The following is a 27099-nucleotide window of genomic DNA, read 5'->3' on the forward strand; positions in this document are numbered from 1 at the left end:
GGTACTATTATTCAACCCATCAATGTTCAAGATAGTGACACAGTCACTAACACCAACAGGAATATAGCCCACACTCTGGACGCACAGGTCCGCTTGTGCCACTTGAATCACAAATCGGTCCTTCCCCACAGTGTCTCTAGTGTTCGTGAAAATGTAGGGGATCGATTCATTGTCTGGTCGATACTCTTCCCATTCCCATATGGTCCCATTCGCTTGTGGATAACCATCTTTATCTTGGTGACATTCCCTATTAAGTCTAAAGAGTAATCGTCCCACTGTAGGTTTCCGTGTGGCAAAAAGCAAAGTGTACCATGCTCTACAAGAGCCATTATGAGAAAAAGGAAGAGGCATGAATGGCTTGCCTCCTTTCTTCTGATGAGCTGGCATCATACCGCATATCCAACAGTTCGTAGCATTTGTGGCAACATGGGTGTGATGCAACATCTGGATGAAAGTGTTATTCAAATACGACTGACGATGCTTCAATTCTTGATACGGAAGGGTGTAAAAGTAGTGCTCCTCAGGCACTTGAGTAGTCAAAACAAGCAACTCCCGGCAGGAGTCACATCCTCCACAAACCATGTGGTTATCCCAACAATAGCTACTGTAATAATAAAACCCGTTGCGCAAAGAATCTTCTTCTTCTCCATTCTAGGATGAAAAGTCAATACCTTCCTGAAACTAAAAGGTTGTCAGAACTCTTCCCCTTAGGCAGCGGTTGATTTCTTCACCAGCGGGCCAAGACGGGTGTCACTACACTAATGCAGGGCTGATCCCCCCCCCTTGCCACATTGGCTCTCCGTTTCACTAACCTAAGGACCGTTCTGACAACTTTGAATACAGCAGTCACTTCCTTGGTCTGAGGTGATATCTTCTTCTTCCAGGAATCGCTTGGTCCGGAAAGAGCTCCTCAGTATCGTTCGGTTCCACAGCACGGCCTTTCTCTGCAGTCAGAATTTCTCGATGGTCGGTCAATACAGCAGACTCCACCAATCCGGGCGGCACTTTGCGACAGTGCAGGGAATGGATCCAGTTCTTTCGATTGGAAACCCGCACAGCCGTCCTCGTTGCAAGTAAGACTTGCTCAGGACCAACCCATCTCAGCTCCAAGCTGTTCGTCCTTTCAAAAATCTTCAGCATAACATAATCTCCGGGTCGGAGATTATGACCTTCACCTGTGGACCGATCAGGGAGCGCCTCCCGAACCTGTTGATGAATAGAAACCAAATTATCCGTTAACTGTGCCAGATAATCATTCATCATTACACAAGGTACATCACACACAGACTTAGGTTTCGGTGGACCCCAAATGTTCATTGGGCGTCCAAAAACGATCTCATAAGGTGTGAGACCGGTTCGAGAATGCGGTATCGATCTAATTGACAATAATGCCAGCGGTAAAGCATCTGGCCAAGTCAAAGAAGTCGAAGCTTGGATCTTAGCGATCTTAAGCTTCAGGGTACCATTATACTTCTCAACCAATCCTGCAGACTGAGGGTGAAATACTGCATGAAACTTCTGGGAAATGCCTAGACCCTTCAGGACATGCTTTATAACGTCCGCTATAAAGTGAGGTCCGTTATCACTCCACAACAATCTGCAAACCCCGTATCGAAGGAAGAACTCCTTCAATAGCATCTTGGCTGTAGTCATTGCAGTATTGTCTTTCGTAGGGTATGCCTCAACCCATTTACTGAAGGCACAAACCACCACTAGGACATACTTCAGATTGTTACAGCGCTCAAGCTGGATGTAATCCATCTGCAAAACCTCAAAAGGTGCAGTGGGTGTCGCAAATCCTCCTGCCGGGGTTCTGGTACCCTTTCCTGGGTTATACCTCAGGCAGATCATGCAGGTCTGCACTACCCTCTTTGCCGTGCTAGCAATCTCTGGATGCTCCCAAACTTGAGTAAGCAGTTTTACAATTGCGGAAGCTCCAACATGTGCTAGCCCATGTGCCATCTGAACCATAGGTTGTACAAAAGCTGTGGGTAACTTCCATCTATCCATCTGCTTATTTCTCCAACAACCTTCATCATCCAATTCTCCATCATTAGACCATTGTTCCCGTTCCTTATCGGAAGCGGTCCTCTGTATTTCCAGCACTTCTCTCCTTGCATCGTGCCATCTTTCTACCTGCGACTTCACAACATACATTGCAGTAGCACCAGGCTGCATCGCAGTTTCTCGTGCCACCCGGTCTGCCAAAGCACTCCCTTCTCCAACCTTATCAACCACTTTCTTATGGGCACTGCATTTAATTATAGCAATCTTCTTTGGATACGTTAACGCAGTCAAAAGGTTGTGAACTAACTCGCCATGCATTATCTGTGCTCCATGTGACGTTAGAAACCCTCTCTCCTTCCAGAGTAGGCCGAAGTCAAGCGCTACTCCGAAGGCATAGCGACTATCTTTATAGACATTCATACACAATCCTGCACTAAGCTCACATGCTCGTGTTAATGCTATCAGTTCCGCTGCTTGAGCTGATTTCTGCGGTATGCGTGCTGCCTCCACTATTGTTTGTAATGTGGTAATTGCATACGCTGCTGAAGCCGTACCATCTGGTAGCTTCAGGCATGATCCGTCCACCCACAGTTCTCCATCTACATCTGAAAAGGGCGTATCCTGGAGATCAATACGACCCTTTGTCTGTTCCTCAGTCACAAGAATACAGTCGTGTGCTTTTTGTGCTTCAGGCTGAGTTTCCGGAAACGGCAACAACGTTGCCGGATTTAACGTTACACGCCTTTTTAACGTAATATGAGGAGCCAAAAGCGTCAACTCATATCCCGTTAAACGGGCACTAGTCAGATGCTGCGTCTTTGTCTGATTAAGCAGGGCATCAACAGCGTGGGGGACTAATACCAACAGCTTATGGGATAACACAATTCCCTCACTTTGACGTATTGACACAGCTGTCGCCGCAACCGAGCGAAAACAACCAGGCAATGCTCGGCAACAGGCTCAAGTACAGCCGAAAAATATGCACAAGGGCGCTGCTTGTCGCCGTGCATATGCACTAAAACTGATAATGCACATCCATCTTTCTCATGCACATACAGGGAAAAGGGCTTCGTATAATCAGGGGTCCCTAACACTGGTGCTGAGCAAAGAGCCTGTCGCAATGTCTGAAAAGCGATTTCACACTCATTTGACCAGGGAAGAGGAATCGGTGTGTCCTTTGTCAAAAGGGCTAACAATGGTTTAGCTATATGTGAAAATCCCAATATCCATTGCCTACAGAAAGAAACAAGACCCAAAAATGCACGCACGTCCTTCTGTGTGGAAGGCACTGGCGTGTCCAAAATTGCTTGAATACGATCTGATGTGAGTGCACGCCCCTCCTTAGACAAAAGGTGACCCAAATAAGTCACCTTTGGTCTACAGAATTGCAATTTCTTCCTTGACACTTTGTGATTGTGAGATGCCAAAAAGGAAAGTAAGGATAACGTACTCTGCTCACACAGCTCAGGAGTGTCAGCCGCCAACAAGATGTCATCGACATATTGTATAAGGGCGACACCCCCGGGCAGAACAAAGGAATCCAATTGCCTTTTCAACGCTTGACTGTAAATGCTAGGGCTTTCTGTGTAGCCCTGAGGCACTCTACAAAATCGATAAGACCTATTATTCAAAGTAAAACCAAAAAGGTATCGGCTGTCAGGATGAATAGGTATTGAAAAGAAAGCATTTTTCAAATCAATAACTGAAAACATGGTCGCCGTTGGCGGGACCAGAGTAAGTAACGTCGTGATATCAGAAACCACCGGATACTGAGGTATCACGATCTTGTTCACTTCCCTTAAATCAATGATAAACCGATAAACTTTGGCATCCGCATCTTTCTTCAAGATGGGTAAAATGGGACTGTTGCAAACATTAAAGGGGACTTCTTCCACTACTCCCACCTTAATCAAATCCTGCACAATCTGTATAAGTGCCTCCTCCCCTTCCTGGGAAATACGATACTGAGGGAGGCGCGGTAACACCGCACCCTCCTGGACACTAATGTGGACAGGCGGAATCACCATCTGTCCCACGTCAGTATCCGAAGTAGCCCACAAAGTACAAGGGAGGGAAGCCAAGGCAGTATCCTCTGCAACCACACACATACGGTCAGTCATAGGGTGATTATCATTCAAGATCACACGCACGCCAGCGGGGGAGCAGCGGATCGTAGCTCTGAAGTGCTTGAGCATATCAAGACCCAAAATGTTGTCAGGTGTGTTCGGGGCAAGCAGAAACGGACAGGGTGCAGAAAAGGGATCAACATGAAATGCAAGGGGACGGGAAAGAGGGCTTCGAGAGAGTGTACCATCAAACCCTACCGATGTAACCATTAAGCCAGATGGGGGAGCCCTCGGAACCAATTGTTTAGACAGCGCACTGCGGGTGGCTCCTGTATCAACTAGGAACCGATCAGTAGAACCCAAAACATTTGCTGAAACATAAGGACCCTTCTGATCAACCGGCACTTCAACAGGTTCCAACCCCCACCCAACGCAATCCTACGCATGCTGCGAATCATGGTACCCAGAGCGATCAGCCCCAGACATCTGATACTGGTGTTGCCGATCAAATACATTAGGTCTATCTCGTTGCTGCGCATTAGGGTCAAAACGAGCACGATCATTAGAATTTCCTCTTAAATTCGAAAAGCCCCCTCTACTTCTCGGTGGTCCCTGACCACGTCCCTGGCGAGATGCATACAACGCCGGACAATCTCTGGCCCAATGACCCGACTGTTTACAATACGCACATTGATTGCGATTAACATCTGACCGACCCAAAGGGGGACCATAAAATCCTCCCCTACCCCTATCGACACCCCGACGAGGCGGACCATACATTTGCGCTAACATCACCTTTGTCTTTAAATCTTTCGATTTCTTCTCTTCCTGCCCCTTCGCTTCTTGTTCCTGACGCTCATAATACTGAGCTATAGTCAGGAGGGATGTCGGAGACGAGGTGGACCAGGAACTTTCACTCGCTTTTAAACGAGCTGCTATTTCTGGTAATAAATTCGCCACATATTTATCAACAAAAAGGTGTCGACCTGTATCATCCGTAAGTGACTGACCACTAAAATCGTGAAATGTCTCCTCAAAGCGCGTAAAGAAATCTGCAACTGATTCATCAATCTTCTGTTTACACGAGGCTAACATATTCCAGTCAATCTTTTTAGGGGGAATAATCGTTTTCAACTTGGTCAAAATAGCAGCGGGGAGATCTAAGATAATCTGAGGCGGTTTTTGCGCGGGTTTCCTCTCCCTATCCTCATCCTCGATCTCAGACCACTTAGCCTTAAAAACGGCCTGATCATCCACCTTCCGCACAGATCGCCACATATCCGGCGGTAAGATAAGCCCAAAGAACAGATCTATATCTGCTAAGGTCATAGTACAAGAATTCAAGGCCCCTTCGACTTCTTCGTAGAAAGCCGCTGGATTCTTGCGGGGGTCCGGCAGTGCATTCTTTAATGCCATAATATCAGCTCTATGCCAGGGAGTATAAACCCAATTATACACAAAATATCCCTTAGCATCGGCGGAAGTAATATCCAAACTAGTTCCCGCTCCTTTGGGAGGAACATACAAAGGTGCCGCCTCTCGCATTGGTTTAGCATGCACTAGTTCGTCCTTATCTGAGTGGGAGGTAGATGACTGGTCATCGCCGACACGTGGATTCGACTGCTCCTGCTCCCCTGCCTGTTGGCGCGCTCTCTCTTTAAGGTTGCTCGCCGCGTCCCGTAATGCAAACAGCCGTCGAGCCGCATCAGGCGCCTTAGAGGGAGAAAAAACACCGTTACGCAATGCTTTAGCATCTAATACTACATCATCAGGCTCAAAAACTTCTGAATATTTCCGAAAAGCAGAAATCACTTAATCAGAAAAGTGTCCCAAAAAATACAACTTCTCTCTATCCTGCCACTTTTCCCAAGAGTCCAACAATTCAGTGAGGGATAACTTGCCCTTAAGTGCACAAAAAGAAACTTTCCGAAGCTCACCCATTCGGTCAACCGATAACATGGACCGCGTGTCTACCTTATCCGAAGCCGATCCAGAATCCTGTGACCTCGGGGCAGACGCGCCAACATAAGGGGGCAGAGAGCGATCTAATAAATAAAAATCATCGTCAAGATTAGTAAGGACAGGATAAAGTGGCTGACGGACAGCATATTGACCCGAGATTTGCAACCTACGCTCTTTCTCTTGCCTCTCCGTCAGTTCTCTTTCCTCCCGACGCTTCGCTTCCTGTGCTCGCACATGATCATTCTTCCGTTGCTCTTTATCAAACAGCGCTTTCTCACGTTTTTCTCGCTCACGCACTTCCTTCACCCATAACCGCACACACTCAAACATATCTTGACGAGCACGCCGTTTACACATACACTGTTCCACATACTCAATCTTACGCATATCAAACGATCCATACAAAGGCCAGCGCAACTCAGGATCCTTTTTGGTGTATTTCCTCCATACTGCGCTGTACATTATAGAAGAAAGACCATGCTTCACATACATATCCCTATTAGGAGTCCCCTCTGGGGGAGCCGGAGCAGATTCCTCGAGGTTTAACCGGTTTCCAAAGCAGCAGCACCACTTACGGAGTGCGCTAAAAGCAGGCATGCTCAAAAATAATGCAAAATATGCAGTATTATCAAAAAAATGGCACTTAAACCTTGTGCCGTTCAAATTTACACAACTCCGGAGAAATATCTCCACATTACCTGCCTATATGTGTTGCAACGCATATATTCTCACAGTAATCAATACAAGATGTGACCGGTCATCACAAATCAAACTCAAATGGCCAACCCAGGCTTCAAAACTCGGAGCAAGTACCGTACAACGGTTCTTACCAATCAAGAGTGTCCAGATTCCAACTGCCAAGCTCCAAAATTCGCCCAAACGGCTGTCACGGCAAAACCGACAGAAGAGGTCTCAGTCGAGGACCGGCGCCACCCAGATGGTCAGGTCGGAAGGGAAGGAAGAAAACCTCGGGATGCCAGGACTAAAATGCCACTGGCAGTGATCACATCCCCGGCCAAATTCCTCACCTTCGTCACGACCAGTCCTTCGAGCGGCCGAGTCGCCGATGAGCCCCACGTGACGGGCGCCAATTGATGAATACAGGCCCCAGCTAGGCCCGCAGGATACAAGGGTTCACTCTCCTGTAATGGAAACTACAAGGAAGTTGGCACGGAAACTGCAAAGTACAAAGACAAAGTTTATTAACCCTTAAGGGTGGTCCTACAACCTATACAACACTCTTCAGTATTGCATAGAGTAGCACAAAGAACTTGCATACATAGTCCCCTTTTATACACAAAAGAGGGGCTCATAAGTGGGTGGATACAACATGAAGCAGAATTCATTACCTTTTATGGGCATTTTCGATACAGAATCAATACGTGGGCGGAGTAACTAATTTCCTGAGCCCGCGAAAACATGGTCAAGGAAGGACTAACTGATAACAGATGTGGTCAAGTCTGGGCATGCGCCAGACGGACAAAGGAACTATTTATAGCCTGTTACTAGGCAGATAACGAGAGCAACTGAGACGGAGATAGGACTCTTCTCGTGTTGAGCACGTGGAGACATGACAATACAAAATGGAGTCCGGACATTAGACAACATAAGAAGAGAGACTCGTTCTAAGTAAGGGGAATTCATGTCTTTAGTGAATGCTTAATCACATCGCTGTTTCAATTTTCAACATCTGGTTGCAGCCGTTCACTGCAGGGGATTTGCAGCCACGGTAAGTTGCATGCAGCACCTGCAGGCCAGGCTTTGCACCCAGCCCCACTGATGCACGGCCGTTGGACGCACACAATGGGTGTTAAAAATTAAGTACATTATAAATAAACAAGGAAATTCACTGACAAAACCACAGTTAAAACTGTAGTTATGTTTCTGGCTCAAATGCATAAAATCACAGAAATTCACCAGTTACATTTATGGCCGCACACAACAAAGCTTCTGGTGGTCTGTCATGCACAAAATACCTATTTACTGACAGCACAGATAAACACAAACAGAAAATAGTATGGCAGAAAACGGTGATTTATGTTGTTTGTTGTGTGCATTCATAAATATAACTTGTGAGTTTCAGTGGTTTTACACATTGCAGGTGTGTATGCACATATGTTTACTGTAATATATGTAAATAATATTATATATATTCATATATTTTACATTATACATGTGTGTGTGTGTGTGCGTGTGTGTGTGGGTTTGTGTTACTATCCTTGTGGGGACTTGGGTGTGATAACACACTCACGCTGTGGGGACTTGATTGCACTGTGGGGACCTGAACCCAGGTCCCCACAAGGCAATGTCTTCTAAATCATAAAAAATGGCTTCAGGAACATTTGTGTAAATTTTTACAACTTTTTAAAAAATTGCCTTGTGGGGACCTGTGTTTCAACAAGTGTGTTTATATTTCTGCTCAGCTCTGCCCCTGGAGACAGGAGGTGGTACTGCAGGCTTAAACACACTTTGCATTTAAACACACTTTGTTCACCAGAATCTCATGCTAGCAGCAGAAAGGACAGACATTTCAAAGGCATAATCCTGTATTTTCTTGCAAATTAACCTTTTTACTATTTATTAAAATAAAATGATTTTGGGTTTGGGCAATCCTTGCTCAGTCCCAATTACAATGGTCATGTTAACCCAAATGAAGCCTTAAATGTGCTATTTTCACTGCAATTCTAAGATAAGAGTCTTGTTCATTTACTAAAGATAAAGATATCCACTACCAGGCACTCATCCTGCCTTTTTTGCTTTCTAAGACTTGTAGTCCTGCATTTGCAATTGGATAATCTAAACTACTAGTTCCTTAAAGAATAAAACCAGCATTTCATAGGCTACTCTTTGCAAACCCAGGGACAGATTTATGTTGCCTGGCGCATCTCTGCAAATCAGCAGGGATGTGCCAGGAAAGATGCGGCACGCAAGTTTACCCTTGCGCCACCCATGATGCGCCGCATTTCCAATGCGGCGCATCATGGCGCAGGAATAAACAGATGCGTGTCGCATCTGGGGCGTAAAGTTGGCGCAGTGCTGAAGTAGTGTTGCGTGCGACACGCAACTCCAGCACTCTTCCAACTTGCCCTATCTGTAACGTGGTGCGTCAAGCCTTACGCCTGCTTCAAGCAGGCGCAGGGTTTTGACGCATCAGCGCTGGAAAAGTGACTCAGTGAAATCTTGTAGATTACACTGAGTCACTTTTCAGGGGCGTTCCTGCGACGGAACGCCCCCTCCCCTGCGTAGAAACGCCCACATGAAACCTGACGCAGGTTTCATGTGGCGCAGGGCTTTCCACCGTGACGCATCTCCATAGATGTGTCACGATGTAAATAGGGCGCAACGTGGCGCAGGGTTCAACATAATCTGCCCCCCAGTTCTTAGGCACTAAACTTCCTTTTTAGGAAGGGTACCCAGGCCTGGGTGAAACTTAAATTTCGAAGGTGTAATTTGTGTAATTTCTTGAATGTTGTATTATGCTTCTTATGCAAAATTCATAAATATATGCCACTTTGAGTAATTATATGCAATTTGCGGTAAACATTTACTGCATGCGCGCAGTTTGCAGTAAAAAATTACAGCCAATGCGCAGGAACAACAGAATGTAAGTGGCTGTTTGTGGTGCTTTTGTTGAAATGCATCCTATTGCCAAATTATTTTACGTGAGGATGCATTTTGCACTAAAATTTAATGAAAACTGACAGATTTACATTTAGCACAATTATACCTAATTTCATTTAAGTTTGCTATAATTTTTCGCAATGACCAAAAAGCAAATTTCACTATTTGCACACCCCACTAGCAACAACCTAGAGTGGAACTGTTTAGAAATTCTACATGCAGCACCCATTAGAATGTCTTCAAAGCAAGGCCAAACATTTTCCAGATCACATTCAGACCAGAACAAAAGCGAAACTACACCTAGAAAAGTTCAAAGTGTGTGTTTTCAGAAAAAACTCCCATAATAATGCAGGAGTAGAGCTTTTAAAAAAAAATATATATGTTTACATATTTTAAATAAGGCATCCTTCGTTTTGCTTGGGATGCACTCTTAATTATTCTTCCCCAAAATGGATTACAGACGTTTTTTAAAAGCAATTTCTAGGTCAGCCTTTCAATATGCTGAAATGCGCCTTCGCACAGTTTAAGACTGCAAGCTGTATTTCCCCGTCCAACAAACCAGAGAACAATACACTTCTAAAGGGAAGACCTTATCCCAACTCCATCCTCCGTGTCAGACCCTTCCCCCTCCTGCTGATGTGCAAGGTGCAGGCGTCCTTTGCAATCCCAGTGGCCGAGGAGAAAGAGGTGCGAATGTGGCTGGCCCAGGCACCTCTGAATAACAAAGGGCCTAGACCTTGACACTCCCAGCTCCCATCAAGACAGCCCAGCCACTTTCACCCCCTCTTCACAGTGTCATTAGATTTCTATGAACTGCAGTGACATCTCAAAAGAGTCAACTCACCTTAAAACAGCACACATGCTTAAAGTATACTCAGCAGTGAAATATAAAAGATTGAAAAGCTGCAAAAGTTATTTAAATTAAAAGGCTGGGCCTCACAAAGGCAATTGCCCTACAAAACAAAATTATATTGTAATTTGACATGTCGACATTTTTCCAGAAGCAAAGCCAATAGTTCTGACTTAAATATGCATTTATACACAAATATTAACTGCGTGCCAATGTTTGTGTGCTTTTTTTACGCAAGTCCTTTGCAATATAATCAAGTTTAATTGAGCTAATGGTCTTCTTTTAAATATAGTAAACCCTTGACAAGAAAACGCATGAGCAGCATTTCTTTTAGTCCAAAATCTTTCGGTGGAAATAATTGTATAGTAAAAGCTAGAGCCCAGGCCTGTAAAAGGTGCATGGCTGCTGCTCATAGCACTAGCTCCTAATCTTGCCAATTTGGCATCATTTTACATATTTTGGAGGATCTTTGGCTTGTGCATGTTGCCAATTGTATTACTAGACCTCTGATTACAGCACTTTTTTTAGGTACATGCATTCAGTCACCTGCTTTGTTGCTGCCTATATGTTTCAGTCCGAACTATATTAAAATGTACCCGTCTCTCACAGCTCATGTCCATCCATGGGCACTGCGCCCTAAGACAAGATAGGAGCATGTCTATCATCACAAATAATGCAACATTCTGCCAACGACACACTTTCTCATGGTGCAGCAGGCTAGGGGTATACAGCACTGTGTAAGTGCTACAGTACAAAAATACAATGATGGTAGCATCTCAATCCTTAATGCCTGAAACAAGATGCTGTTGGCACTTCACCCTGCAGGTGCCAAGTTCCATTTGCACCTTCTGCACTAATGATAACTGTACCTTTGTGGGCCATGCTTGGTCTTGGAAGGTATGTAGACTTTTAGCGTACGTTAAAATTGTGCCAACAGACATTTTGCTTTTGCGCACAGAAGCACTTAATTAAACAGCTCTGCAGTAGTAGATGGCAAAATTCCTGTGGGCACAGTGGGGTGGGCAGCAGGGGCACAGGGGAGCGCACCCCATAAAATAGAAAAAAAGGCAATCACCGATGGGCAAACACCGATATTCAGAGTGTGTCGGTGTTTGCCCCGTGGTGAAATGTCTGCAAATCGATTTGGAGTGGGCTCCTTCACCTGCAGTGCCACTGTACCTTCTGAACTAATGATAGATAAATCCCAGTGCTCTATCCTAGAAGTAGGTTGATGTGGATCTACTATGCCCCAGTGTGACTAGAGCTGCTGCACTAATACTATCTGTCTGTATTCCCATGCCTGGAGCATGCTGTAGAGATTATCTCAAACATATGAGCCTCGGTGCCACTGCCCCTGCTTAATTCCTATCTCTCACTCTTCCCTGGCATTCTTCTTAAAAGATCACATTTAAAGAAAAGTGGTAATTTGGGTATTGCCTTTACATCAGTTGCCATATACATCCCCATTGGATGCGATACATATGGTAGATCCTGGGGTGACTCTACTAGCAAGCTTCTCCTTGTAACTGATTGGGCTCCCGTAGATGTGCAAATAAACCAAGTGTGTGTGAAATTTGCATCATTTGCTTTTGTGTAAATATACAAAATTTTAGAAAAACAAAGAAAAATTACATGTAATTACACAAAATGCTAATCCAGCGTTCAGCACTATATTTTAGTGAAAAATACTTCCTTGCATTCATTTTGGACACGTTGTGCAATAGATATTAGAGCAAACAAATAAAAGTGCATTGAACACCGGCTTCTTGAGGTCCGGTTGTTTGAGTTGTTCAGATGCTCCCGCAATAGGACGGTGGTGTGAACGGTGTGTAAGTACAGTACACAACATGGTGTTTATAGCATCATTCCAGGAATTTCATGCCAGCGTAACAGAAATTTCACCTGGTCCTAGAGTAAACACATATGCCAAGATTCATGGGCATATTAAAGATGATGAGTAGGTGGCTAAGGTCACAGAATCTGACTTCCTGGGTACTCCTACAAGAAATGGAGATTCATCCCTCGATTTGATGTAATTGTAATAGGGATTTCTAGAGTGCATTATCACCTCCAGGTCTCTAAGCGCTGTGAGAGAGAGCCCTACCGTGGCACATGTGCCAGAAAGTGTGAGAATGATTGGTTAGGTTGTGCCCCAGGCTTCCGCAAAGAAAAGAGTTTTTAGCTTCTTCCTAAATGGGAGGAGGACGGGTTCCTTATGAAGGTTTGCAGGCAGCTTGTTCCACAGTTGTGGGATTAAGGTCGAAAAGGCTCTGCCTCCTTTCGAGGAGGAGGGCAGGCCAGCAGGACTGCATCCGAAGAGCAGAGGGGCCTGCTGGGCGTGTAGTGTACCAGCCGATCTTTTATGTAAGCAGGGGCCTGGCCATAAATGGCTTTATGAGCAGTGCATAGGCCCTTGAACCTGGTTCTCTGCATGACCGGGAGCCAGTGCAGCTGTCGTAGAAGTGGGGTGGCGTGGGCCCTCCTTGGAAGTCTGAAGATCAGTCTGGCGGCATCGTTCATAATCACCTGCAATTTGGCAAGCAGCTTTTCTGGGAGGCCGATGTACAGGGAGTCTCCGTAATCCATTTGTGACACTGTCATGGCAGACACCGCCAATCTATGTGTAGTGAAGGAGAGGAGGGGGGCCAGCTTCCGTAGCTGCCTTAGCAGGCCTACACAAGTTCCTACTACGGCGGATACCTGGTGGGACATGGAGAGCTTGGCATCAATTTTGATGCCCAGGCTTTTTACGGCCTCGGCTGGCTTAGGATTTGTGCCAAGCTCCGGAGGCCAAAAGAGGTCACTCCAGGGATTGGTGTCCGTGGTGATGGCCAGTACCTCGGTTTTGTCGGGATTAATTTTTAGGGAGTTGGCGGTCATTCAGTTTACTGTGTATTTTAAAATGTTTTGCAATTGTGTATGGGCAGAGGGGGAGTTGTCTATCTGGATAAAGATTTGGGTGTCGTCTGAATAGTTGTAGACCTAGCACGCCATGTGAGTCAATGCGGCCACCAGGGGCTGGAGGTAGGCATTGAACAAGAGGGGGACAGTGCCGAGCCCTGTGGAACCCCGCACATATGTTTGCCGGAGACAGACACCTGGTCGGCCAACTGTATTCTCTGTGATCGTCTGTTCGTAAGGACGTGAGCCATCTGAGAGCCGGTCCCTGGATGGCCATCTCCGAGATCCGCGACAATAGTTGGTCATGGTTGACAGTGTCAAATGCCGCGGACAGGTCCAACAGGACCAGGGCACTTGGATTTTTGTTGTCGGCCATGAGCCTAAATTCATCCATCACAGCCAGCATTACCATTTCTGTACTGTGGTGGACCCTAAAGCCTGCCTGAGTGGTTTGCAATAGCTGATTGACTTCTAGGTAATGTGACAGAGTTTTCAGCACGTGCTGTTCCAGCACCTTTGCAAAAAAAGGGAGCTGGGAGATTGGCCTCAAAATTTTAAGTTTCTTTGCGTCTGCCCCTGGTTTTTTCAGAAGGGGAACGCTGACCGTCCTTCCCTCTACAAGTGCTCTTCCCAGCCTGGCCCTGACGAAGACCCCAATGTGAGGAACAAATCTCCCTCCATATATAAGAGGTCGAAACGTAGACAATCTACCAACTGTCCGCAAGCTCAAAGAATTAAACAACTAAAACAATATGTACTTTTGAGCTATGTTTAAACATGGGAACAACTGACCTATGTTAGGCCGGAAAGGTCCAGTTCTATGTAACAACAAATGTAAATATATGTCACTATACCTTTACCCCGTCCCTCACCCACTGATTCACTACCATTGACCCTACCCTTGCTTTTCTTCACAATGAGAGCACTGTAAATATTGAATGCACTACTGTTGATTGGAGCAACTGTGTTGCTAACCACTAATGCTTTGACTTTATATTGCATTTAATGCTTGCATAATTCATGGAATTAAATTCATGTCCTTTGAATCATATTGAGTCTCCAAGCGGTGAATGCTTTTTACATTGTATGTGTTTTTAAAACAAATACTACCACGACCACTTCTAGAGCATATTGTATTACTGACCCAGGTCGGGTAGTTTTTCATTAGGTTGACCCCGTTAAAACTCAACACAGTGGCATGGAGTGCAGCAGCATAGAATTCAGTGGCGTACAATGCAGCGTCATAGAAGCAGTGGCATAGATTAGAGTGGTGCATAGTAAAGCGCAGTGGTGCAGAGTGGAGTGGTGCAGGGTAGAGTGGCAGAGAGTGCAGTGGCATAGAGTGGTGCGGAGTGGAATAGTGTAGAGTGAAGTGGCGTACAGTGGAGTGATGCAGATTTCTGTCATGCAAAGTAAAGTGTCATATAGTGAAGGGGTGAAGAATGGAGTTGAGTGCAGTGGCATGGAGTGGTGAAGAGCAGAGTGAAGTATGCATGGTATGGTAGCACACTGCCATTACAGACAACACAATTTCAGTTAAAATGACCATTACATTTGCACAGGCATACCGTTTTACAAATAAAGCTATAAAGTGCACAACCATTACTCTGTGGAAATGCTATCACCTAGTGTATTGATTTGTTTCCAAAACACTTCAGAATTAATAAAGAATGTGGTTCAACTGTACGCTGCTAATTCTGCAATATTCAGAAATACTTGCAAAGTTAATTTAAATGTTCAATGGGAATTTCATGCGCAATTTGCGAGCACCAAATAGGTACTCGCAAATTGTGCATGCAATTTCAAGGGTGCCAAAAGGACACCCTGATGCACCTTTGAAAGTACAATTAAAAAACATGTTGCACACACACATGCCCCAAGAACATGTCTGTGTGCAACATAGAACTTTGAAAGATGCACTTTTGTGCATTTTTTAAAGTTTTCGCAAACTACCATCAACTTTAAGTTGATGGTAATTTGCGTTTCTTAAAATCAAAATCGCTATTTTATTTTGTTGCATTGCATTTAGGAAATCGCAATTTGCGATTCCCTAAATGCAATCACAATTTAAGTAATCGCAAATTTTGGGATTTCTTAAATAGTGATTTGTGCATTTGGGATGATGCATCCAAAATGCAAAAATTGCGGTCGCTAAGGGGCAGATTCTGCGAATCTGCTCCTTTGCCACCGCAAAAAACAATGGTGCTTGTGCCTCTCTGTGCTATTTTCGTAGTGCAAAATGCATCCTCTGGACCATTTTAGACGCAAGAGTGCATTTTGAGCCAAGAAAATAGCACTAAATGCTGGATTATGCCTCTCACATAAGTATGAGTAATTTTGTGCTAATTACAAGTAATTATGCTCGGTTATGCCAGTTATGCTCACCCCTGTTTTAAATCAGGATGTATGTCATATTTTACTTTAATGGATGGCACACAAAAAATATTTAGCTTTTAAATTATTAATGCTTTTTGTATATTTTTCATTATCAATGACAGACGGTGGTCATTAATCTTTTTCATTTCTGTAGTCAAAGTCTATCAGAATGTCATGAAAACATCTGCTTTTTTCCAATTTGGTTGAAATTGATTTTATAAAGAATATATGTTGTTGCTAGGCTTGGGTTGCAAACCAAAATAAATAAAGTTAAATCTGATCTGATAGAACAGTTGAGGCAGTATGACGGTACTCAAGATGCCGAATCCACTCTTATGTGCAGATTTATCAATGTTTTGATGTGCCCTTGCATGGTGACCGCAGGCAACGCAAAAGCAGTATTCAAATTTACCAAGCATACAAGGCCATCCAGCATGGCCCTGCATAGCCCTGCATGGGTTGGTAAATCTAGTGTAAAGCAAGGCAGCACAAGTTGATGCCTTGTGTTACACTGTGTGGTGGCGGCCTTACATGAGTGGGGTGTGGATGTTCCCATGCATCCACCAATGCATGCTGATGAATTCCCAGGTTTTCCAACACTGGTAGACCTAGGAATGCATCAGAATTGTACACCTTTCCACCAGAAGTGTAACAAGGAGAAATATCATTCTTTCTCCTCATTGTTTCCTCTTTCCAAATGTTCTGCAGCACACTTAGAAAGAGGGAACTGACTCTAAGGATTGTTTTTTGTGCAGGAAGGTGTCCTTTCCTGCACAAAACAACTCTGCCTGAAAAATAGGAACCCTTGCACCACGGTGCAAGGGTGCCTACATTGGTGGTAGGCGCCACTGAGTGTGACAGTGCAAGAAGAGGACAGGAATGCACCATGTTTTGATAGATATGGCACATTCCTGCCCTCTCCCTTTCACGCAGTGCAGCACAGCAAGGTGTCTTGCTCCTTTGTGTTTAATGACAAAATGATAAATCTTCCCCCTACTGCAGATGCATAAATAGAGAGCGGTGGCACAGGCCTTTAAGTCCAAAGACATTGAATTGGATATGTCCCCAAATTTGAAGTAAATACATAAAAATAGGACTAAAGCAATATTGGTTGCTTTGGAGCCTTAGTCAATAGAGACATGGAAAAAATGTCACCAACGGCAGAGTGTCCTTTATATCTAATATATGTCACTTGCCATTGAGTCACAAGACTTTGTTTAGAGTGTCAAGTGCCCCAACTGATATTGGTGTCTCTGAACCGCTGCAAAAATATTTTGAAATTCACTCTGGTGTCTGGGGGAGTACACTTAAGGAATCTACAAAGCAGTATCCATTAGAAACCTAGTTTAGCTGGAGATTTTGATGCCAAAATTATTTTTATGTAAGCCTTCTCATGGGAGAAAATGATCCCCACGATAAATATGTCTCTACAACTCTTTTGGTGGAAATATTCACTTTTTCCCCAAAGCTGTTGAAATCAGCAAACTTTGCAAAGTCGTTATAGTGTTATCATTGTATATCCCCACAAGCAGAAAGAAGAATGTGCCCCACTAAATATTAGGCCGAGAAGAAACCCATAACCAATGCATACTTCAATTACAATTTTCTTTCAATAGTTGGGCAGAAGCGAGAGGAAAAGATTATTAAAAGAGTGTAATTGAAGGCCTAATTGCAATGGTGTTAGAACTGTAAAAATGAATGGGACCTTCTGTACAATGCGAAATCCGGGAGAAAAGGGTTTCAGATGCCATATCAGTGCATCACACTGTTTCACACTTTCAGGGCTCTTCTGGGTGATTGTCAGTCCCCTTAAGCTCAGGTTCTCCAATCCCTGGTGCAGCTTCTCACAAGCTCAGTAGCTCTTGTCAAGAAGTCCCTTGTTGCCTCAAATTCTTTACAGCCAGAATGTCTGCTTATTTGTCCAGCTTGTAAGCCTCTCTCTTATACGTTTGTATTTCCTTACTGCAGCCATTGACACACTTCTGAGCTATACACCCATCTTATCACTGGGAGAACTCTTGGGACACTTCGATAGTATTTTATAGTCAGAAGTCTTAATGTACACAATATTGGTCAGGGCATTGTTGGACTTGGCCCTTTTCCCTGAATTTTTTCGTTTTTTATTTCTCCCAAGATGGCTGCCACAGGCCCCTGCTACTGCAGAGTGGTCTTTCTAGTAGCACCCTAGCTGCCAGGAGCTGGCTGGAACCCCACAACAATGTTGCGACACCAGCCCGCCTTTTTTGTCCCATAGGTAGAATGGGGAAGCTCCTGGAATGTGCTGGAACCTTCTAGAAGGGAGGTGTGGTTTTTACTTTTGCCGCCTTGGTTAGAGGTCACCTGACCTAGGGATACTTAACAGAGGGAGGGAACATTTTCTAGTCAGTTGGCCAGTGGGAGTCAAGCAGACCTGGGGAAAATCCACGCAGGAGTTTAGGCGGTAGGGCCTAGCCAGGGACTTATGCCTCTGAAAATGACAGGACTTAGGTACTGCCTTTTAAGTGAGTGAGGGATCCTGTACAGCCCATTGATAGGACAACCCAGTGGCCATCTGCTAAGCTTGACTAGGAAGGACCTAGTCGCCAACTCAATCCCTACCCCCCCAGGAACAGAACCCCCCAAGGGCGTCAGAGACATCTGCGCCATCAAGACTTCATATAGCAACTGATTGCAGAAACTGAATGCTGAACCCTCATGACACGACCGCATGCTGAAACTGAATGCTGAGACTGTGGAATTGCTGGGGATCAACCAGGTATTAGCGCTGTGACCCCTGCGCTCCCTGACCTGGCCTGGGATCCCCTGCAGCAAGCACCGTTGAGCGTGGAACTCTCCGCTTAATTTGACCCCCCCCCTCCCCCTGGCGCGGGGGCTAGAGCGCGCTCACCGCCGCGGCCCGGAAGCCTGAAGTGTGCCCCCTCATCGTGTCGAGGCCCGCGGAGAAGCCCGGGGCCCCGTCGCTGCAGTTGCAGCTGCTGGAGGAGGTGCGTGAGGCCGTGGCCTGCCCCCGTCGCGGAAGAATCGACTGCGGAGTCCGGAGCTGGGGTTGGACGCCTCAAGAAGTCGAGATCAAGGTAAGCCGGGAGGCTTGGGACGGACCCCGGTGCGCCCCCTACAGACCGGGAGCAGCACCGCACCCTGAGACCCTGGTTCCCCTCCGTGGGAGTTCCCCCGTTCACCCAGGACTGTGACACCCCTCCGAGGGATTGCCCCTTCCTACAAGACTGTCGAGTATCGTTGTGCTCCGTGAACTGCCCTGACGTGCCGGATGCTTGCATATTACGAGTGGCGCTGTGGTTGTAGGCTCTGCTCATAAGTGCTTCAGTCTGATAAATTACGAGTCGCGCTATGTTCGCAGGCTCAGCTCTGAAGTGTTCAATGCTTAGATGTTACGAGTAGCGCTATGTTTGCAGGCTCTGCTCCGAAGTGTTCAATGCTTAGATGTTACGAGTAGCGCTATGTTTGCAGGCTCTGCTCCGAAGTGTTCAATGCTTAGATGTTACGAGTAACGTTATGATCGTAGGCTGTATTCAGAAGTGTCCAATGCTTAATTATTACGAGTAGCGTTATGATCGTAGGCTCTACTCAGAAGTGTCCACTGCTTAGTTATTACGAGTAGTGCTGTGTTCGTAGGCTTTGTCCACAGGTGTACCAGGCCAGATTGACGCGTATAGCGCGGAAATCGCCCACTGAGGCGCGAAGGGTACCAGGGGTAGCGGTAAGCCCGCAAAGTCTGCCCCGAGTCCCTGCTTGTCCCCAGGGGTGGCGCTACAATCCCCAGTCCTTACAACCAAGGTTAGGATATACCAAGGTGGCCTAGGGCCTCTGGGGAAAGTGCTGGTGAATATGATGCTGGTGAATACAATGCTACTCTATGTGTGCCATGCCCTTTATATCTCATTAACTACAGTTATATCTCATGAACTGCATTTATATCTCATGAGATGCATTTATATCTCATGAAATGCATTTATATCTCATGAACTGCATTTATATCTCGTGAACTGCATCTATATAAAGGGACTGCATTTACATCTACCTGCTTGGATAAACTTGAGTTATTTGCATACATTCTACAGTGTGGCGTCCCTTATTGTGTGCGTTCCTTGCTTCAGAGGATGTGTGTGTTGTATGGTCGCTTTACACATAAGCCTTTGGGTGCCCAGCCGCTCAAGTCACGTTACCCCCTTAGGGTCTGGTGACCCCAGGTCTTACAGGCATCAAGTAACATAAAAACATTTTCTGTTGCTTAACACATAAATAATTGCAGGATATTTGCCGGATTAGTTGTAGCCTTCTCTTGTGCTACTCAGATCCTCCTCTTCCAATGCCTAGCCACAACATTTTCGTTGAAATGAAAAACAACATTTAGGGGCCGATTTTTATAGCAGAGATGCGTCAGTTTACTTGTGTCACTCAAAAAAATCCTTGCGCCACCATGGATGCGTTGCATTTACAATGCAGAGCACCATCACGCAAGGATTGCCAGATGCGTCAGGCATCTGTTGGCGTAAAGGTAACACATTGCTGTAGTTGTGTCGCAAGCATGACGCAACTCCAGCAATGCTCAGGAATGCATATTCCTTCTGTGCTGCGTCACTCCTTCTGCCTGCTTCAAGCAGGCATAAGGTTTTGACGCAGTGACGTCATAGAAGTGGCGCAGTGAAATCTTGTAGATTTCACTGCGTCACTTTTACAAAGCTTTCGTTGGAACGCCCACCCTGCATACATAATACCTGACGCAGGTATAATGTGGCGCAGGGCTTTACAATGTGACGCATCTCTCTAGATGCGTCACGTTGTAAATGTGCTGCTACGTGGTGTGTTTACGCCGCCGCTGCATCACAAAAGTGACGCAACGGCAGAATAAAAGTGTTGCAAGGGGCTTGTAAATCGGCCCCATAATTTGTATTGTGTGCTTTACAGTACAATCATGTAATATTAGCTAGTGACTAAACGTGATTCCAGTGGACAGTCAGAATTTGTTATATTTTCTGCTTGTAGAAGGCCTGATGTGATGCTCCACGTGTCCAATAAGGAGCTCGTCCATCAGAGCAGCACTAGACAGAACAGAACTGCATGCTGAATTAATGAGCACATTGTAAAGAGCAAATGATCAGGGCCAGCGAAGGAAAGGTACTGTGGAGGAAAGATTCATGCCAGGGTTCGCCAAATACATACCTGTGATAAAATGTGTGCTTATTTTATTCTGAACATCTTATTTATGTTTAAAAATGTGTCTTGAGTTTATCCTGTGTTCACGCCGGTCAGCCGCTGGATGCACCTGTTTCCTATTTTCACCTGTTTCCTAATTTTCTATTACATATTTAATTGTTTCACTAGGAGGCACCATGACACTGAAGCCGTAAATCCTTTCACAGAGATGTGATAAAATAGGGTTTATTTTAAAATCAGAGTACCCTTTTATTCTATGTCATATAATTTTTTTATCGTAATCTGAGTGCACTCTTGAAGTAACTAACAGATTCAGAAGTGCCTGTAAACTAATCACCGCTTTGAGAATAGTGCATGTGATAAAATCTTGAATGCACTTCAGTAAAAAACAAAACCGTTTCAAGAGTGAGAAGGAAACATTTTTCACATTGCGTTTGAGGAGCATTTTAAACTAACTATTATCCCCAGCCTGTAAATAAAGCCTCGCCCTCAGTCCACCAGCAGCGATGTTAAATGTATCTGGCTTGAGACAAGACACCAGCCATAGTCATGCAGACACGCCTATGCATAACAAAAGGGCCATTAGCACGTCAAAGACCCGAGTGCTGGAAGCCGGTGATGTCACTCTACTCTCCAGACTGGGGGATGGGCCCTGCTTCCAAGAGCACACCTTTACAGGAAGAAGGAGCCTCTTATGCTGCGGATCCGACACCCGGACAGCAGCAAGGATGGGGCTCAGGCGTCTCAAGACAGGCTGTCTCCCATCTCGACTCGAGCTGGGAGCTACCTTAACAACAACAGTTTAAAGTGCATTGCACATTTAAATGCGCTTGTGTTTTTATTGTAATTCACAGATAATTCCTTCTGTCCAGAGGTTTCTACCCAGTGAAAGTGAAAAACATCTCAATCTCTTCACAAGCTATATTACAGCTTTTTGGGGGGCTTTTTCTTAACATCTTCTCATTGAAGGTAATGTGCATTACCAATGGAGAGCTGAGAAGAAGGGCAAAATGGCAGGACTGGGCAAGAGACGGAGAACGTTGTACTTTGAAGGATTTTAATATGAGGAAAGAAAAAACATAGGACGTCGGTCTCAGAAGAAAGACGAGGGTGGAAATGGACAGATCTGACAAAGGACAGAAGGAAAGAGCTCCGGCGGAAATGGGATGAGGGAGAGAACGAGATGGGGGTCTGGTATATGGACGTCCAGCCGTGGTAAACACTCCAGAAGCATAGTTACGATTTAAGAGATTGAAGTGTCTACTGTTCACGCAGATGTGAGGAGAGAGTGCACTTAGGAAAGACTCAAGCCTCCACAGATCCGGCCTACACTGGTCACACCAGAAATTATTAAGAAGTGCCATCACCAATCAAAGAATTTCAAAGCTTTTCAGCTTGCATAAAATACAAATATAAAGCATTGGGCACCTAATTGTTTATAATTTGTCTAAGATAATAAGAAAGCCAGGTCTGGTGGCTCAGTGGACTAATGCATCCACTGCAGGGGCGTGTGTTCGACCTCATGGTCACAGATTCAAATCCCGTGGGTCCACTCAGCCTTTCATCCATCTGAGGTTGATAAAAGGAGTACCATTGAGTTGGGTAACAATAAACATCTGTTATTCAGTGCCAAGAGACCAATTTGTGAACGCGCGCTTTACAAATGCACATGTTATGTTATGTTATTATGTAAAGCACCAGGACAGATAGAGATGGGGAGCAGGGTTGTAGCTTCCATTGGTGCAGCAGGTGCAGTGCAGCAGCCCCAGAGGACTGAGGGGCCCACTGAGCCAGGATTATTTCTTACTTTCATAATTCAGACAGCAGTCAGTAGGTATATTTCCTCCTTTGCAACAGGACCAATGACACAGTAGCTATGGTACTGATGGGGAGAAAGACAAAAAAAGAAGATGGGGGAGAGAGAAACAGAGAGAAAGAAAGACCAAGATAAGGAGAGACTGACAAAGTCAAAGAAAGGAAGGGATGTGGAGCAGGAGAGAGCAAGAGGCAGGGAGAAAGTGAGAGACTATAGAGATATAAAGACAGGAACAGACAGACAAAAACAGTGATTGGGAGAGATAGAGGAGAGAAATGTTTACAAAGAGGGAGAGAAAGATCTGCACAGACCTAGAAAGACAGAAAACTACTGGAGGAGAGGCAGAAAAATACAAGGATGCACTGAGAGAGACCGAGAGAAAAATAAAGTCATACAGAGACTGTCAGGACAAAATACAGAGAGGGTGTAGAAATCGAAATAGATATGTAGACAAAAACCATTTGAGGTAGAGAAAAGCCATGATATATGCTGGGAAAGGGAGGATAGATAAAGACAGAAAAAGATAGGCAGAGATAATGACATGGAGAAACTGGGGAAGAGACAAACGGAGAGAAAAAGAGCAAGAGAGACAGTGAGAGAGAAGCAGCAAGGGAAAGATGAAGACTGGGTATAGGCAAAGGCAGAGAGAGAATGGAATTGAGATACAGGAAAAGGCAGAGTGGTGGAGTCAAGGAGAGAAAGCAGGAGAGACAGAAGCACATGCAGACACACAGAAAAAAAGGGGTGATAAAGTTATAAGGAAATGTACAAAAATGACAGGAGGAAAGAGATATAAGAGGAGAGGGGAGACATGCACACTCTGAACTCAATCTGCACAACTTCAAATCTATCTATATATCTATCTTCCTATCTATCTATTTATCTTTACTTATGGCTATCCACTTTTTTATCTCTGTGTCTCTGTCTTGCTGTCTTTCTCACTGTTTGTGTCTCTCTCTGTGCCCCTATCCCTCTATTAGTTTCTCTTTTTTAATTCCCTCCTGCTGGCCCCATCCTGTATCTCTTAATAGAAGTCTGTTTAAATCACAATATCTCCTAACATCTGGGAGGACCCAAATGAAACCTGGGAACAATCTGACCCCACATATTGTGGAAAGAATTGCATTCTAGGCACAATTGGAACCTCACCTCTCCATGGACAGAAGTCTTGCCACTAAGAGTGAGAAGTAAAGGTGAATTGAATCTCATAGTGTGTATTATTTAAAGAGAGAACCCCTTGAAATATATCACATTTTACCACAATCAATATAGAGAGCTGTCATCTATGACTTTGGTAGATCTGTGGATGAAGTAATAAAGTCTCTCTTTTGGCGAAAACTGAAGGCGGGGTTGCAAATGGATAGGGAAATCTCATCGAGGGGAAAATAAATGACCCGATCTCAGCAGGAACATGATTTTCAAATTCAGATTTTCTTTCAATAAGCCATTGTAATCTAGATTTCTGGTGCACAACATTGAATTGAAGTTAATATGCACTGCAACTCTATGAAGGTATTAAGAAGATGTTGAAAGAGTGCTCAGGAATAGAAGAAGATGCTCCAGGTAACAAAGCCATCTGGAAGCTTTATGATCAAACTGAATCCCATCTGAATACCTGTAGATATCGGTGAGAGACAAAATAATGAAATATGAAGCAAGAGGAAAAATCTGCAGAGGAGAAAATGATGTAAATGAAGAATTGCCATGTGACTCCATGTTACCAGGAAACAACTTCTTGAGTCAATGCCACTACATTATTTCAAGTGACCAGAACCAGGACTACAATTTCCAGAATACAGTGTTTCTTTTTTTTAATTCGAAGGCACAGCACTGGAAAAAAGATTTCTTGGTGGCATGACAACGTGAATTAATCTAGTAACCATTTGACGAATGAGGAAGAGTAAGAGAAATTAAGGGGATGAAATGGAGAGATATCTGGGAGAAAGGTATAGGCACAGTGAAGAAGTTATTAGGCTGGGATAACTCAATGGTTTCTCTTTGCCAGGACTCAAGTTTTTAGGTCTGAGCCTCACGTTCAAAAATCATTGTTATCAGATGCATTAATCCAGTTTGGTAAATTGAGTAAAGATTAAACTTTCAAAAATGCAACAATTTGTTAAACTAAACTGTGAACTGGATGGGTGTCTCAGCATAGAGTCATCCAGTAATCAAATCTTATTTACCTCAGTGACTGACTGCTGAACTTTATTGAAAGGCATGCAAATTAAAAACATTAAAGAAGGGCAACATTTTGCATCTTCCCCATCCTCTTTAATGCTACCACAGGTTCACAGATACAGGAGGCTGCAGGATATTACTTTGCCATTGACAAGTCCTGGGTGACAGTCGAGAAACACAATGGCCACTTTCTGGCAAGTTGAAGGGTTAGTATTTTCCTCTGCCAAGAAGCCCATCATGGGACTTTTTCTTTTGGAGAATCTTTGTTGCATTGCCTGTCTGAAACCATTTACCACAGACATGAGTAGCATGAAGAACATTTACATTTGATGCTGCTTTCGTAAAATAAAAACCATGCCAACTGGTGAGATTTAAAAAATGTTAAGTTGCCAAAAAATAGGCTTTGTTGCTTCCAATTTGACACCTGCATCATAAGTTATGAACCCATCCATACAATACTTTGGTTTTCAGAGATGATGAATAGGATTGCAGGAAGTTCTAGTAGATGAAGAAGGAGTCTAGCTATAGAAATATGTCAGTAACATACATTCACTCCTACACCCCAATAACCTCTTCCTCCATGCAGATACGATTTCCATGCATTCCAAATCCCAAAGGGAGTTAAGTGACTATCAATGAAGGGTCTAAAAGTATACCGAACAAAATGTCAAACATGGCCCAACTATATGTATCATTAGTTTTAAACAACCACAGTGTTCATAACATTTAAATACAGTGTTTACAAAATGAATTGGGAGTAGCACATGTACCTGCTTTGTGTATTACTTTCAGAAGCGCATGCTGCTAATCACTGGTTAAAGCGATACCAAAGGGGATGATGGACGTAGAGTTTGAGCAAATCAAACACTCACCCCCAGTCAACTGATCTGGATTTAATCCATCATCATTCTTTAGCTCACTCCACCACCCAACTTCAGACATGACCATTTGCAAATCAGTCTGCCCTGTGCCTCATGGGAACAGTCCAGCCTGAACCGCTAAGCCATGTCTTCCCTGGACTGGAAACAAGTCTCCTGGGACCAGTTTCTGGCTAATCAGCCGTCATCAGCCAGGCTAGCTTGAATCCAGTGGCAAAGTGAGCAAGAGATCCACGTCTGGGCATACCCTGCCAACTTAGGGCAAACAAAGAAAAACCAAAGGGGATGTAGGACGGAGTGTTGAACATTGCAAGCACTCACCCCCAGTCAACTGATCTGGGTTTAATCCATCATCATTCTTTAGCTCACTCCACCACCCCAGTTCAGACATGGCCATATGCAAATCAGTCTGACCCTGTGCCTCATGGGAACAGTCCAGCCCGAACTGCCAAGCCAGGTCTTCCCTGGACCGGAAACAAGCATCCTGGGACCGGTTTCGGGTTCCTAACCCTCATCAGCCAGGCTATCTTGAATCCAGTGGCAAAGTGAGCAAGGGACCCATGTCTGGGCATACCCTGCCAACTTAGGGCAAACTAATCACTGGCTAAGCATTGGCACACCCTTTTCCTTGTTGCCCCTGGTTATGTGAATATGATCCCAAGGAAGCAGAACCCAACTTGTGTAAGATTTCAAATGTAGTCCAAGCAGGCAATAGAGGATGGCCAGTCTGCCAGAATTATAGTTTTGTCTGGAACAAAAGCTTATTTCATGCTTTCACACTTGAATTGATCATAATCTAAGTGATGTGTTGATACCAAGATGGTGAAAGAATCGCTCCGTAGACAAAGATTTGTGAAGAAGCTTGAAAGATTTCCAGATTATTATGAAAGTCTGACAGTTTTGTTTATTAAAACCGGGTAAAAATGGGAAAATCCTTCTCAACTTCGAAGCTAATTTAATCCGGAATAAAGGGTAGTATTTTACTTTTAAATATGAGAGATTGTGTCTTGTTTGCCAAGACATTGAGGTTGAAGATGAAGGATGTCACCCGGTGAGGGGAACCTGAGGCAAGCTAAAGTGTTGAGACACTTCCAAAGCCAATATTTTTAGCAGTTGTATATTTGCAAACCTAGGGCCTCTCGTAGGGGTGGGCGGAATTTGCGTAGTCACGCTACGCAAAGCTCTGCGAAACGGTAAAAAAACTCCGCGACCACGTGGAATTGCTTGTTCGCAATGCTTTTTTCCTGTTCACGATCGCTGTTTGCGTGC

At 44.6% G+C, this 27099-nt stretch overlaps 1 protein-coding gene across 2 annotated transcripts in view; it reads left to right on the plus strand.

Annotated features, from left to right (window-relative positions):
• CPA6 (carboxypeptidase A6) overlaps positions 1–27099 on the plus strand; it is a 906257-nt gene that overhangs the window by 409477 nt on the left and 469681 nt on the right. The window lies entirely within an intron of this gene.

Source organism: Triturus cristatus, chromosome 5_1, assembly GCF_964204655.1.
Source record: "Triturus cristatus chromosome 5_1, aTriCri1.1, whole genome shotgun sequence".
NCBI classification, from domain to species: domain Eukaryota; kingdom Metazoa; phylum Chordata; class Amphibia; order Caudata; family Salamandridae; genus Triturus; species Triturus cristatus.